The 12,358-nt window shown below is 43.0% G+C and overlaps 1 protein-coding gene across 1 annotated transcript in view; it reads left to right on the top strand.

Moving 5' to 3' along the window:
* Positions 1-12,358, top strand: part of TMCC1 (transmembrane and coiled-coil domain family 1) — a 156,695-nt gene that overhangs the window by 128,599 nt on the left and 15,738 nt on the right. The window lies entirely within an intron of this gene.

The following is a 12,358-nucleotide window of genomic DNA, read 5'->3' on the forward strand; positions in this document are numbered from 1 at the left end:
GGTGGATACACAACCTACAAGCAATCCCAAATCCAAGAAAAGCCAAAACTGGAAAAAAAGAGTATATGTTAAAAAAAATCTCCATTTGACAATCAAAATCTAAGCAAATATCCTTTAAACAGAAAGTGTCACAAAATGAACGTTCTACATGACTCTTGTGGCATTTTCTGTTGATTTAGTAATGGGTATTTATTTTGTTTAGGTTTTGATTTTCAGATAGCAAATTTATTTTTCTTACATATACTAATTTCCCCTCAACCAGTGTAAAACCTCATAGAGATAAGTATTAGGGGCTGAAAATGGAGGAGAGAGATTTTTCTTGGACCAATTTGAAATCACAGTGTGTAAAATGGGAACAAGCAAGGATTTGAGAAGGAAATCATGCTCTGCCCTCCCCCCTCCCCATCTCTGATTTGCACCTCTCACTGGCTCTAGTTCTGCTTCCCCTCCTGCTTTCTTAACTCTGGCTCTGCTTCCTTTATTTTGCCCCTGTCCTGGTGGTAGTGTCCACTGCTGTCCAATATACCACCCAAATTTCAGACTGTGAGTGGGTTTTTGTTTTGTCTTGTGAGGCTCCTCCTGAGGTGGGGCTACCTTGCACTATGATGCTATTAACATTTGCAGTTCTTGTGGCCTCAGATATGGGAGAGGGAGACTGGGTTGCTTCACCTACAGACCTGTCTAGAGCTTGTTTTTTGTGTAGCAGAGTCAGTTCTCCTGTGTGCTCCTTGGCTGTGTGTCAGAGCTCTCTTTTATCTTCCCTCCTCCAGTCTCACATGACCCCACCCTGATGGTGAGGCAAAATATCTAGGCTAAGGGCTGCTGGATTGCCTCGGCCCAGCCCTGCCTCTGTTCTCTCAGGACTGCCCCCCTATGTTCCATCCATACCCCTTCATCAGGGCTGCGCAGCCCCTGCTGTTGACTGCAGGATGGGGATGGCTGGATGACCTGGTCACCACTCTATCAGCCACCCAGGGAAGTCTGAGCTTCTTTCCTGAGGCTGTCGACATCAGCCACACAGGATGCCCTCTGCTGATGTCACCAGCAAGTGTCCCAGGCCTTGCTGCAGTTCTGAATTAGGCTGGGGCTCACCGCTCACCACTTCTCATGTCCACCTGCTGTGGCTGCTCCTGGAGGTATTGGGGGCTGCTGCCAGCTACAACACCAGGTGAATCTGGTTCCCCAACCCTAACATTGCTGCCATGGTGGGGTGTTTCGGAGTGGAGATGTGGGTCCCTGACTGCCGTTCTTCATTCAGGTTGGTCTGTCTCAATGGCCCCAGACACGCCTGAACATGTACAAACAGTTGTGGGAGGCGGGTTACCAGTCAACATTTTAAAACAGATCTTTCTGCAAATCTAGGATTCCCCAGGTTTGCAGAACCCTAAATTATATTCACACTAGCCTCGTTATATGGATGTTTAAAGTCCAAGGGGGCAGCCCTTTGCTGTTAGATATCAGGATAATTCAAAGGCCCGTGGTATAGGAATCGCTCTCAAAACACTCCCATAGAGGAGAACTAGAAATGACCTTTTGAGATACCGCCAAAATGATTAGTAATGTCATGTATAGGGGTGTGCACTGTAAAAAGATTCGGTTGTCTTGCTTTGGGTTTACTGAAGCGGGAAAAAGATTAGGGAAAACCCAAATCCCATAGCAACTTGCTCCAACCCTCTCCTCCCCCTTCCATCAGGTGAAAAAAGGCAGCAGGAAGCTCAAAGGATCACTTTTCTTGCTGTAACCAGTAAAGTCCATAGTCTGCAAACCATAATAGAGAAGCCATTATGATACTTCTTTATGGTTCTCACATGCAGTTGTATGTGTAACCCTAATATTTAATTACTCAAAGGTAACTGATGCTATTGCAAATTGAATGAGGTAAGCTTTCCTCACTTCCTGGTTTCTGTATTTACATCCCAACTTTTCCAGGTAGCTTACATCATAAGTGTGTTACAATATAATAAATTCTTCAACATTACATAACCATTCAGCTATAAAGAAAAGGAATTTAGAACTGTTCCATATCTGTGTCCACCATCCACTTGTAACAGGTGAGTTTTGCATTCTTATGGAATGCCGCACAATCTCAATTGGGAGGCCATTTCATAACCTGGAGTGATTGTAATTAAGGCCTTGCTCCTAGGTAGAGATGGGCACGGAACAAAAAAAAACCCTTGAACCACATGATTTGTGGTTCATAGCATTCCACGGAACATCGAACCACAAACTTCTGACCTTTTCCCAGTTCGTGGTTCGTTGTTCCGTGGCATTTCAGTCGCCCTGCACCAGCTGCTGAAGCCGGTGCGGGGCATTTGAAACAGGCAGCCCCTTTCTTCTGCTGCCTGGCAGCAGAAGAAAGAAGCTGTCATTTCACAGATCCCACGCTGGAACCAGCAGGGGGGAGGTGTCTGTGAAATGACAGCTTCTTTCTCCTGCTGCCCGGGCTGTCTGTATTACAGACCCCGTACTGTTCCAGCGCGGGGTCTGTGAAACTGACAAACTGACAGCCCATGCAGCAGGAGAAAGAGGCTGTCAGTTTCACAGACCCCGTGCTGGTTCCAGCACTGGGTCTGTGAAACTGACAGCCCATTTTTCCTGCTGCCCGGGCTGTTCATTTCACAGACCCCACACTGTGGGTCTGTGAAACGGACAGCCCGGGCAGCAGGAGAAATGGGCTGTCAGTTTCACAGTGAACCCGGCCACAAAACGGCTGGAAAAATTCATTTGTTCCATAAACCTACGTTCCCGTGGAACATGTGTTTCGGTGCAAACGAACCAGACATTCTGTATGGAATTTTGTTCCATGGTTCGTTTTGTACCCCTCTCTACTCCTAGGTGTTAATGATCTCACCTCACATAAGGAAGATAAAAGGAACAGGGCTTGTTCAGCAGGTCTCAACTATTGTACAGTTCATGCAGGGAAAAATAGTCTCTTAATTTTGATACCAGACTAGTAACGTCTTTCAAACTAACTTTGAATTGGACATGAAAGTACACAAGCAGACTGTGCAAAACCTGATTTTGTTCTCACTACTCCCATCCCCATCGGGAGGGGAACTTGGAAATTGTGTACTAGTTAAAGCTTGCAATTAGTTTTCAAGGGTCAGTCCCTCATAAAAGTGCTTTACAGCAATCAAACCTCAAGGTTGTAAAAGTATGCTTAAGTTTTGAGGAATTCTTTTGTTTAAAAAAGGTCTCAATCAATAAAATAAATGCAACAGGTGAACAGTACTCCTGGTCACTGCTGCTGATTGCTTTCTGGAAGGAAAAGAGGACCTAAGAGGACTCCAAGAGTCCAAAAATCTCTCCTTAGTAGGATAAGAAGATTCAATTTGAGCTCATCTGTTTGCCCACTGTTCACAGACCAAATACTCCAGCATAGTTAAATAATGAAATGTAGAATTAGTTCCAGAGGAGTTAGCCGTGTTGGTCTGTAGTAGCAAAATGAGTCTAGTAGCACCTTAGTCTTAAAGGTCTTACTGGACTCTTTATTATTTTGTAGAATTATTGTCATCAATACTCTGATAACATCCCACTCCGACTATCTGGTTGAGTGGTATCTGAAATGATGTCAAAATTACAGGAATGTGTTTTCAGCGCTTCACTCTTCTGCACATCAGGATTATGATGAGCTAATTGAAACCATTTAATAATGGTGTCTCTGGCTACTGTTTCTGTGACTCTTTCTTTCAGGGTCGGCGCCAACGTTGAGGCGGGGGCCACGGGGCCGGAGGGGGTGCCGGGGGCGGAGGCGCGCACCATGCTGCCCCCGGGCGGGCACAGCAGCCGCGGGCCAGGGACAGCAGGTGGCTGGGGTGGCGTGCGGAGAGCGGGCAGCCTCCTCATGCCACTCCAGCCACCTGCCGGCCAATGGCCCCAGTGGCACTGCGTGATGACATCATCACGCAGTCCGGGCGCATGCGAGGGTGGCCTCAGGCGCCAGTAGCCCTGGCGCTGGGGCTGCTCCCTTTGACCAGTAGGGAAGAAAGCTTGTAATTAGAATTTTTTCCCCCAAAAGTAAGCTTTTTGATGGTGTGCTTTTTAGAAGATTAAATAAATCTCAACATAAATATTGAGTTTAGGTGTTTATTTTTTGTTCATTTACTAAATTAATGTTTAAAAGAATGTATGGATAGCTCAGAATTTTATAGCTCTGTGCCAACAGTTTCAGGTGCATAGGATTACAGCACTACATAATGAAATCATTGTTTTAGATTACTGCTTCAAATACCTGGGGATATTTCAATCATGTATATGAATTTTGAAAAATCTAGATTGTAATGAAAAACCTTCCCTAGAAAGATGGAAAGAATGCACTTAAGGTATTATTTACTTTCTGTTGGCTATTGCTAAAAGTCTTTCCGATCATCTGGGTACGTTTGTTTTTCGATATGGAAAAATAGGCAGCCCTATAAATAAAGATTATTTTATTTAGATGAGTCTTCCTAGAGGCTAGAAGCTCTTTATTTTTATTTTATTTTTTATTTTTATTTTTTCAATTTATATACCGCCCATCCCCAGGGGCTCTGGGCGGTGAACAGTTAAAATCAATAAAAACAAGAACTAAAATCAATATACAAATAATAAAACAAATTAACAAAGTGCAGTGGTGGGGAGAACCCTCCCCCACCCCAAAGGTGAGAGGCCGACATGGCACCGCCCCCTTCAATCACCGAATGCCTGGCGGAACAGCTCTGTCTTACAGGCCCGGCGGAACAATAATATGTCCCGCTGGGCCCGGGTTTCCATTGACAGAGCGTTCCACCAGGCTGGGGCCAGGACTGAAAAGGCCCTGGCCCTGGTTGAAGTGAGGCGGGCTTCCTTAGGGCCGGGGACCACAAGTAAATATTTATTCGCTGATCGAAGCGATCTCCGGGGAACGTACAATGTTTTGCTTAGGCTGAGCATTGTTTTCACTACCCCTCCCCGCAATTAATTATTTATATTTTCCCCCTCAATGAAATCAGTTTAACTGTGGGTTTTAGAAAATGTTATTCCTTCTCTTTCCATCTTCTGTGGAAGATTTAATTGCTGTATAATATCGAAGGACAGTTCCATGGAATTTTCTAAACAGAGGCCTGCTAATTGTTTTAATATCATCTAAGTGACTTTGAAAGTAAATTTCCTAGGCGATAGAAGATATGGCTATAGATATGGCTAATATGACAATGCATAACTCACAGACAGTGATAAAATCCATGACCCCTTGCCTTAATAGCCTTGACAACTTTGTGATAATAGCTCAGGAGTCTTAAGTCTTCTAGGATGAACATTTTTGCTACCTAGAACATTTCTTAGTCCTTCTGTCACTACAAAATGATCCAGACATCTCTTATGTGCTTGCTTAGTCAACAGTGGTTTGTTATCTGACCTTACCAAACAGATGTGGTTTGAAGGAACTGGTGTCTGCAGACATAGAGCTGTAAACTGGTGATTTATGTAGCTATGAAATGTGGATGGAATTGTGCTTCAGCTGAAGGCAGTAATTATAGAACTCTATTATTGAACTTACAGCTTTGCATAAAGCACTCTTCAGAATATGTGTGTGTGTGTGTGTATGTATATGAATTTTCAAACTTTGAAGAATCAGAAGTACAAATGCAGCATAAAGAGTAGTGCCCAGGATACAGGGCCAAACTAGATGCAACTGGATTGGGGGAAGGGGAAAACTTGTTCACCTTTATAGCAGATGGCACATCACAGCCATCTGGGTTCTGAGAGGGAGCAGGAAAAAGCACTGCTGGAGCAGTGAGTCTTTTTCCATTGCCTTCCTTAACTACTTCGGGGGAATTAACTGAGGTTACTGTGTGGGAGGATAGTGTTTTGGGGGTGTGCATAGAGCCTGCTGCAAAGTGGAGCCAGTTAAAGTGTTTTTTTCTGTTTGTGTCTTTTGTTTGGGTTGGAACTAATTGAGGAGGGTGATTGTTGCTAATTGGAGAGTGTCTGTTTTGCCTGGGGCTAACTGCTGCCCCCCTCCCCCCGCCGGATGAGCCTTGAACTGAATTAGGCTCCTCCTCGCTCTTCCCTTTGGCTCTTAGCCTGTGCGTCTGGCCTGTGGGCCCTGTTAGAAGCTGAGTATCTCTTACACCTTACAGATGTTAGGCTTTTTTCCCCTTTTGCCAACCTTTTACAAATTGTCTTCTGAGCAGTTTAGCAGGGGAATTATCAGGGAAGTGCCATAAAACTTGAACTACCTCTGAAATGGATTGCAGCAGCATGGCTAGTGAAAGAGCTGAGGCAGTGACATATTTAGTCTGGCATGTTTGTATTCTTACCTGAGGGTAACAACAGCTACACTTGCAGCAAGTGTAGTAGCCCTACTAAAGGAGAAGATACAGGAACTTAAGGCACACTTGTCCACACTCAATTTAATATGGGAAGGTGAGAGTACATGGACAGAACGCATGAAGCGGTTTTCAGAGGGCAACATGAAGAGGAGGGAAAGGTATCTCAGGATTTGGAGGAGCACCCAATACAAGAGGCAGGCACATGGAAGAAAGTAACCATGGTTTTTGGGACCATGGCTTACACTTTCAAGATGAAGCTCTTCTATCAAGAGATGGTTTGCACCTCACGAGGGTAGGAAAAAATGTTTGGTAAGAGCGTTGCAAACCTGATAAGGAGGGCTTTAAACTAAGTCCTATTGGGAAGAGAGACAAAAATTCAAAGCGTGTAACTGGAGAAGGGAACACTGAAGACCTGCAGGGAGTGAAACATATGCTAGGAAACATTAGCACAGAAACAAAAACCTTGGGGCATATAACTCATGGCTTCCAATGTCTCTACACTAATGCACAGAGTATGGGAAACAAGCAGGAGGAGCTTGAAATCCTAATACAGGAAGGGGACTATGACAATAGGCATTACTGAAACTTGGCAGAATGACACTCACAATGGGAGATGTTTACATATACTAGCAAAGGAATGTTTTGATTGCACCCTCCCCCTTCCTCCCCCTAATTGCCTCTTCTCTCTCCTCCTCTTCTGTATTTGACCAATCTCTGTATCAGGCATCTGATGAAGAGAACTTGATTCTCGAAAGCTAATGCTACAATAAAATTGGTTAGTCTTAAAGGTGCTACTGGACTCTTTTTGATTTTGCTACCACAGACTAACACGGCTAACTCCTCTGCATCTATGACAATGGGAATACTAGGATTGAGGGATACAACTTGTTCAAAAGAGATAGACAAGAAAGGAAGGGGGGAGGAGTAGCATAGTAAAGGATGTATATACTTGTGAAGAAATACATGTATCTGAGCATGGAAATTAAGTTGAGAGTCTCTGTGTAAAAATAAAAGGAATAAGAAATAGCGATACTGTGGTGGGGGTCTGCTATAGAAGACTTGGATGAGAAACTCCTAGAACAAATTATAAAGTTCACAAAGAGACATGACGCAGTGGTCATGGGAGATTTCAATTACACAGATATCTGTTGGAAGTCTGCTAAACATAAAAGGTCAAATTCCTGTCTGGTCTTGCTGACAACTTCATTTTTCAGAAAATAGAGAGGGAAGCCAGGAGTTCGGCTATCTTGGACTTGATTCTCACCAACAAGGAAGAACTGGTTGACGAGGTGAAAGTAGTGGGCACCTTGGGTAGCAGTGGCCATGTAATTTTGGAATTAACAGTCTTGGGGAAGGGAAAGCTGTGGATAGTCAGACATATAGGTGGGACTTCAGGAAAGCAAATTTTAACAAACTGGTAGAATCACATGGTCAGAAATGCTTAAGGAGAAGGGTGGGAGTTTCTTAAAAGTGAAATATTGAAAGCACACAAACAAATCCTATGAGAAGGAAAAATGGGAGGAGCTTAAAGAAGCCACGGTGGCTTCATAAATAGCTTTCTAATGAATTGCGAAATAAAAAACACTCATTTAGGAAATGGAAGGAGGGCCTTATAACCAAGGATGAATATAAACAAATAATCAATGTTTGTAGGGAGAGTGTTAGAAAAGCTAAAGCTCGGTATAAGCTTAGGCTAGCAAGAGATGCTAAAAACAACAAAAAAAGGTTCTTTGCTTATGTTCAAAGTACGAAGAAGAGCAAGGACATGGTAGGCCCATTGCAGGGACAGGAAAGTAAAATTGTACCAGGCGATGAAGAGAGGGCAGGACTGCTCAATTTCTACTTTTCCTCAGTCTTCTCCTTCGAGAGAAATGGTTCTTAACATGGCAATAACAGAACACATAATGGGGGAAGGAAGTTGCAGCCTAGGATCAGCATGGAGCTAATACGTAAACACCTAGTTTCTTTAAATGGAACTAAGAGCAGAACCACAAGTGACAAAAGGCACAGATTGGACACTTGTCTGCTTCCCTCAAGTTTTGATGGGAAATGTAGGCATCCTGGTCTCGCAGCTTCGCTCTCTGACTGCTGTCCAATGGACTTTTCAACTGTCACTTGTCCAACATTCCGCCAGGCTGCCTACATTTCCCATCAAAACTTGAGGGAAGCTGACAAGTGTCCAATCTGTGCCTTTTGTCACTTGTGGTTCTGCTCTAAGTCCTCAGGGCCAGATGAATTACACCCAAGGGTACTAAAAGAACTCATAGATGTAATTTCTGAGCCTCTGTCCCTTATTTTTGAGAATTCTTGGAGATGAGGCAAGGTGCCCAAAGATTGGAGGCAGGCAAAGGGGAAAAGGAGGATCCAGGTAACTACTGACCCATCAGTTTGACATCTATAACTGGAAAAGTCTTAGAACAAATCATCAGTCAGTCCTTGAGCATTTAGAAAGGATGGCTGTGATTACCAAGAGCCAGCATGGGTTTTTCAAGAACAAATCATGTCAGACTAACCTTCTCTTTTTTTGAGGAAGTTACTAACTTGCTGGATTAGGGGAATGCTGTAGACATAGTTTATCTCGATTTCAGTAAGACTTTTAATAAGGTTCCACATAATATCCTTGTTGACAAGTTGGTAAAATGTGGTTTGGATCCTATTACTATTAGGAGGATCTGTAACTGGTTGACAGATCACACCCAAAGAGTGCTAGTTAATGGTTCCTCATCCTCTTGGAGAAGAGTGACAAATGGAGTTCCTCAGGGATCAGTCCTGGGACCTGTTGTGTTCAACATTTTTATAAATGATTTGGATGAAGGAATAGAGGGAATGTTTATTACATTTGCAGATGATACTAAATTGGGAGGGGTAGCAAATACGGTCAAAGACAGAGTAAAGATACTGGATGAATTTGACAGGCTGGCAAACTGGGCTAAAACAAATAAAATGAATTTCAACAGAGCTTAATGCAAATTTCTGCATTTAGGAAGGAAAAAATCAAATGCATAACTATAGGATGGGAGAGACTGGTCTTGGCAGTAGTATGTAAGAAAAGGATCTAGGGGTCTTAGTAGACCATACACTGAACGTGAGTCAGCAGTGTGATATGGTAGCTAAAAAGGCAAATGCAGTTTGGGGCTGTATCAACAGAAGCATAGTGTCCAGATCACGAGAAATGATGGTATCACTCTTACTCTGCTCTGGTTAGACCTCTCCTAAAGCATTGTGCTCAGTTTTGGGCACCATAATTTAAGAAGGATATAGACAAGGTGGAACGTGTCCAGAGGAGGGCAACGAAGATGGTGAGGGGTCTGGAGACCAAGTCCTATGAGGAAAGATTGAAGGAGCTTGGAATGTTTAGCCTGGAGAGAGGTGATATGATAACCATCTTCAAGTACTTGAAGGGCTGCAATATAGAGAATGGCTGTCATATAAAGTTGTTTTCCGCTGCCCCAGAAGGTCAGATCAAAACCAATGGCTTGAAATTTAAATTAAAAGAGCTTTCGGCTAAACATTAGGAAGACCTTCCTGGCAGAGCAGTCCCTCAGTGGAACAGGCTTCCTTGGGAGACGGTGAGCTCTCCTTCTTTGGAGGTTTTTAAGCAGAGGCTAGACGGCAATCTGACAGCATTGCTGATTCTGTGAATCTGGGCAGATCATGAGGGGGAGGGCAGAATGGGTTACATCAGTGCTTAGTTCTCATGGCCTTCTTGCATGCCCAGGGTAATGCTGATCGCCACCTTGGGGTCAGGTAGCAATTTTCCACAGACCAGTTTGGCTAGGGATCCTGGAGGTGTTTTGCCATCTTCTGGTCATGAGGCAGGGGTCACTGGGGCAATTGAGGGGGGGTCAGTTGTGAATTTCCTGCATTGTGTAAGGGGTTAGACTAGATGACCCTAGAGATCCTTTCCAGCTCTATGATTCTAAGTGGTGTTTGTTTTGCTAAACAGAAACCTGAATGTTCAGAGAAGAAAAAGAGCTAAATCCTACTTCCTCCTTTGCTTTGCCTCATTATCTTTCATTGCTTTCACTTTTGTTCTAGTCCAGTTCACTTCCAGTATTGGGGTTGAGCTGGGAGAATAATCCTTAAAGTGACAGAATGCAGCAAAGTAAAGCAGGAGATACTGAGTAAGGTTTAGTTCTCTTTGCCCATGGAAGGGTGGATGGGTTATAAAGTACACATGAATTCTCACCATGTTGCATCTAGTTTGTCCCAAAGAATACTGTTAAAGAGCCAAATTAGTCCTGTGCAAAGATAAACAAAGTTATCTTAAATTGTCTACCATTAAAAGCAAAGGTGCTCTGGGCCCTGTTTTCAGAATCTGAAAGCGCTTCCTGCCTCTGAGGATGCACTGCAGCACACCCACATGTGCACAGTGTTGCTTTCTTTACTAGTTTATCAGCTCTGCCCACACAGTTTCAGAAGAAGTGGAGCATAACTAAGAATACCAAGTTTTCAAATAAAATTAGAGTTACTTACCACTTCTAAGGGGAAAACCCAAACAGAATGATTTCACTTGCCATTTTTTTAAAAAAGGTAGTTTACTTATAGTGCTGTTGACTCATGCCGTATGTGCTGTGCATGTTTATTTCCTGAGTGAGAGCTAATGAACAGGATGACACACAGAAGAGACCAGCTGCTCATGGCTTCTTGACCAAATCAGGCCTCTTGAAGAATAACATCTAATTCACCACAGTTGCCAAAAGAGACAAGAGCATGCGTGCTTATAGAATTTGGCAGCACCTACTTTGGGGAGTATGCACGAGGCCCTTCACTCTCATTAATGTAGAACTTATTGCTCATCAAGGGAGTTGTTTTCAGTTGTAGTTGTATTGTCATTTCTATAAAGCACAATGACCACAAGCCAATTTTCAGCAAAACATGTTTATTTTATTCTGAACACTGATTTTGTGGGTTTCAGGGTATGTCCACCCCATATTATTGTTACAGTAAAGTGCTTAATGAATGGATGGAGATTGCTTCCTTCTATGTGCACTCTATTTGAAGACCTAGGATAAAATTAAGTGTAAAGCATTCATTTTGACAACCTAGAGGGAAGCTTTGTTTAAATTTGAGGCTGTTTTGTTGAAAAGGGGTGCTTAATTAAGAGCATCAATGAGGTAATCTTTTATTCTTGTCTAGCTGATTTTTTGCTGTATTTTTAGTGTGATTTTATTTTTGTAATTTTATCTTTCAAGTTAGTGTAAGCTATTTCAGACAGCTGGAGAAGGGTGGGTATAAAGTTTTAAATAACCTGTTCTTTAAAATCCAGGGTTGGGCAAATTAATCATAACTTTGTATGTGCCACTTGTGGACCATATTGTGCAACTTCTAGTATAAGTAGCGGCTCAAAATGACTGAGGGGCTATTATCTGAGCAGTGAAATTATTTACTCACAGAGAACACCAGTTTGAGGAAATAAAGTTATTTATGCTGCAAAGTAGTATCAGTCTTTACTCACTGGCTGACTAATGGTTTGGCTAAGGTTTCTAGAATCTCATGGGCTAAATCTGTTGAACTTTGAATGTCTCCCACAGTTCACAGCTGTATAGAGGATCACCTGGGCTTTTCAGCTGAGAGGGGAGAGGAAGCACATTTGATCACATGTTCCATCTCCTTTTCTCAATAATGCCACAAATAAGTTGTCTGTAAAACCGCGGAATGGTGTCCCTGCTTACCACTGTAGCGTAATGTGAAAATGAAGCTGCAAGGGTATACACAGTTCTCTTCCGCAGAAATATAGGGCTGGATGGATTGTAAAGCATATTTTTGATACACTTCAGTTTGTTATCAATGATAATTGGGTAGCTCAGATTTACAGTGCCGTTACCTCAGCCCCACCTAGTTTCAAATCTGAACTAGTTAGTGCTAGAGGGGCACAAGGCCAATAATTTGGTGTAGTGGTTAAGAGTAGCAGGATTCTAATCTGGAAAACCGGGCTTGATTCCTCACTCCATGAAGCCAGCTGGGTCACAAGTCTCTCAGAATATCTCTCAGCCGCACCCACCTCACAAGAGGATTATTGTAAGAATAATAATAACATACTTTGTAAACTGCTGAGTGTGTCATTAAGT

The sequence above is a fragment of the Eublepharis macularius genome, chromosome 4 (assembly GCF_028583425.1).
Source record: "Eublepharis macularius isolate TG4126 chromosome 4, MPM_Emac_v1.0, whole genome shotgun sequence".
In the NCBI taxonomy this organism is placed as follows: Eukaryota; Metazoa; Chordata; class Lepidosauria; order Squamata; family Eublepharidae; genus Eublepharis; species Eublepharis macularius.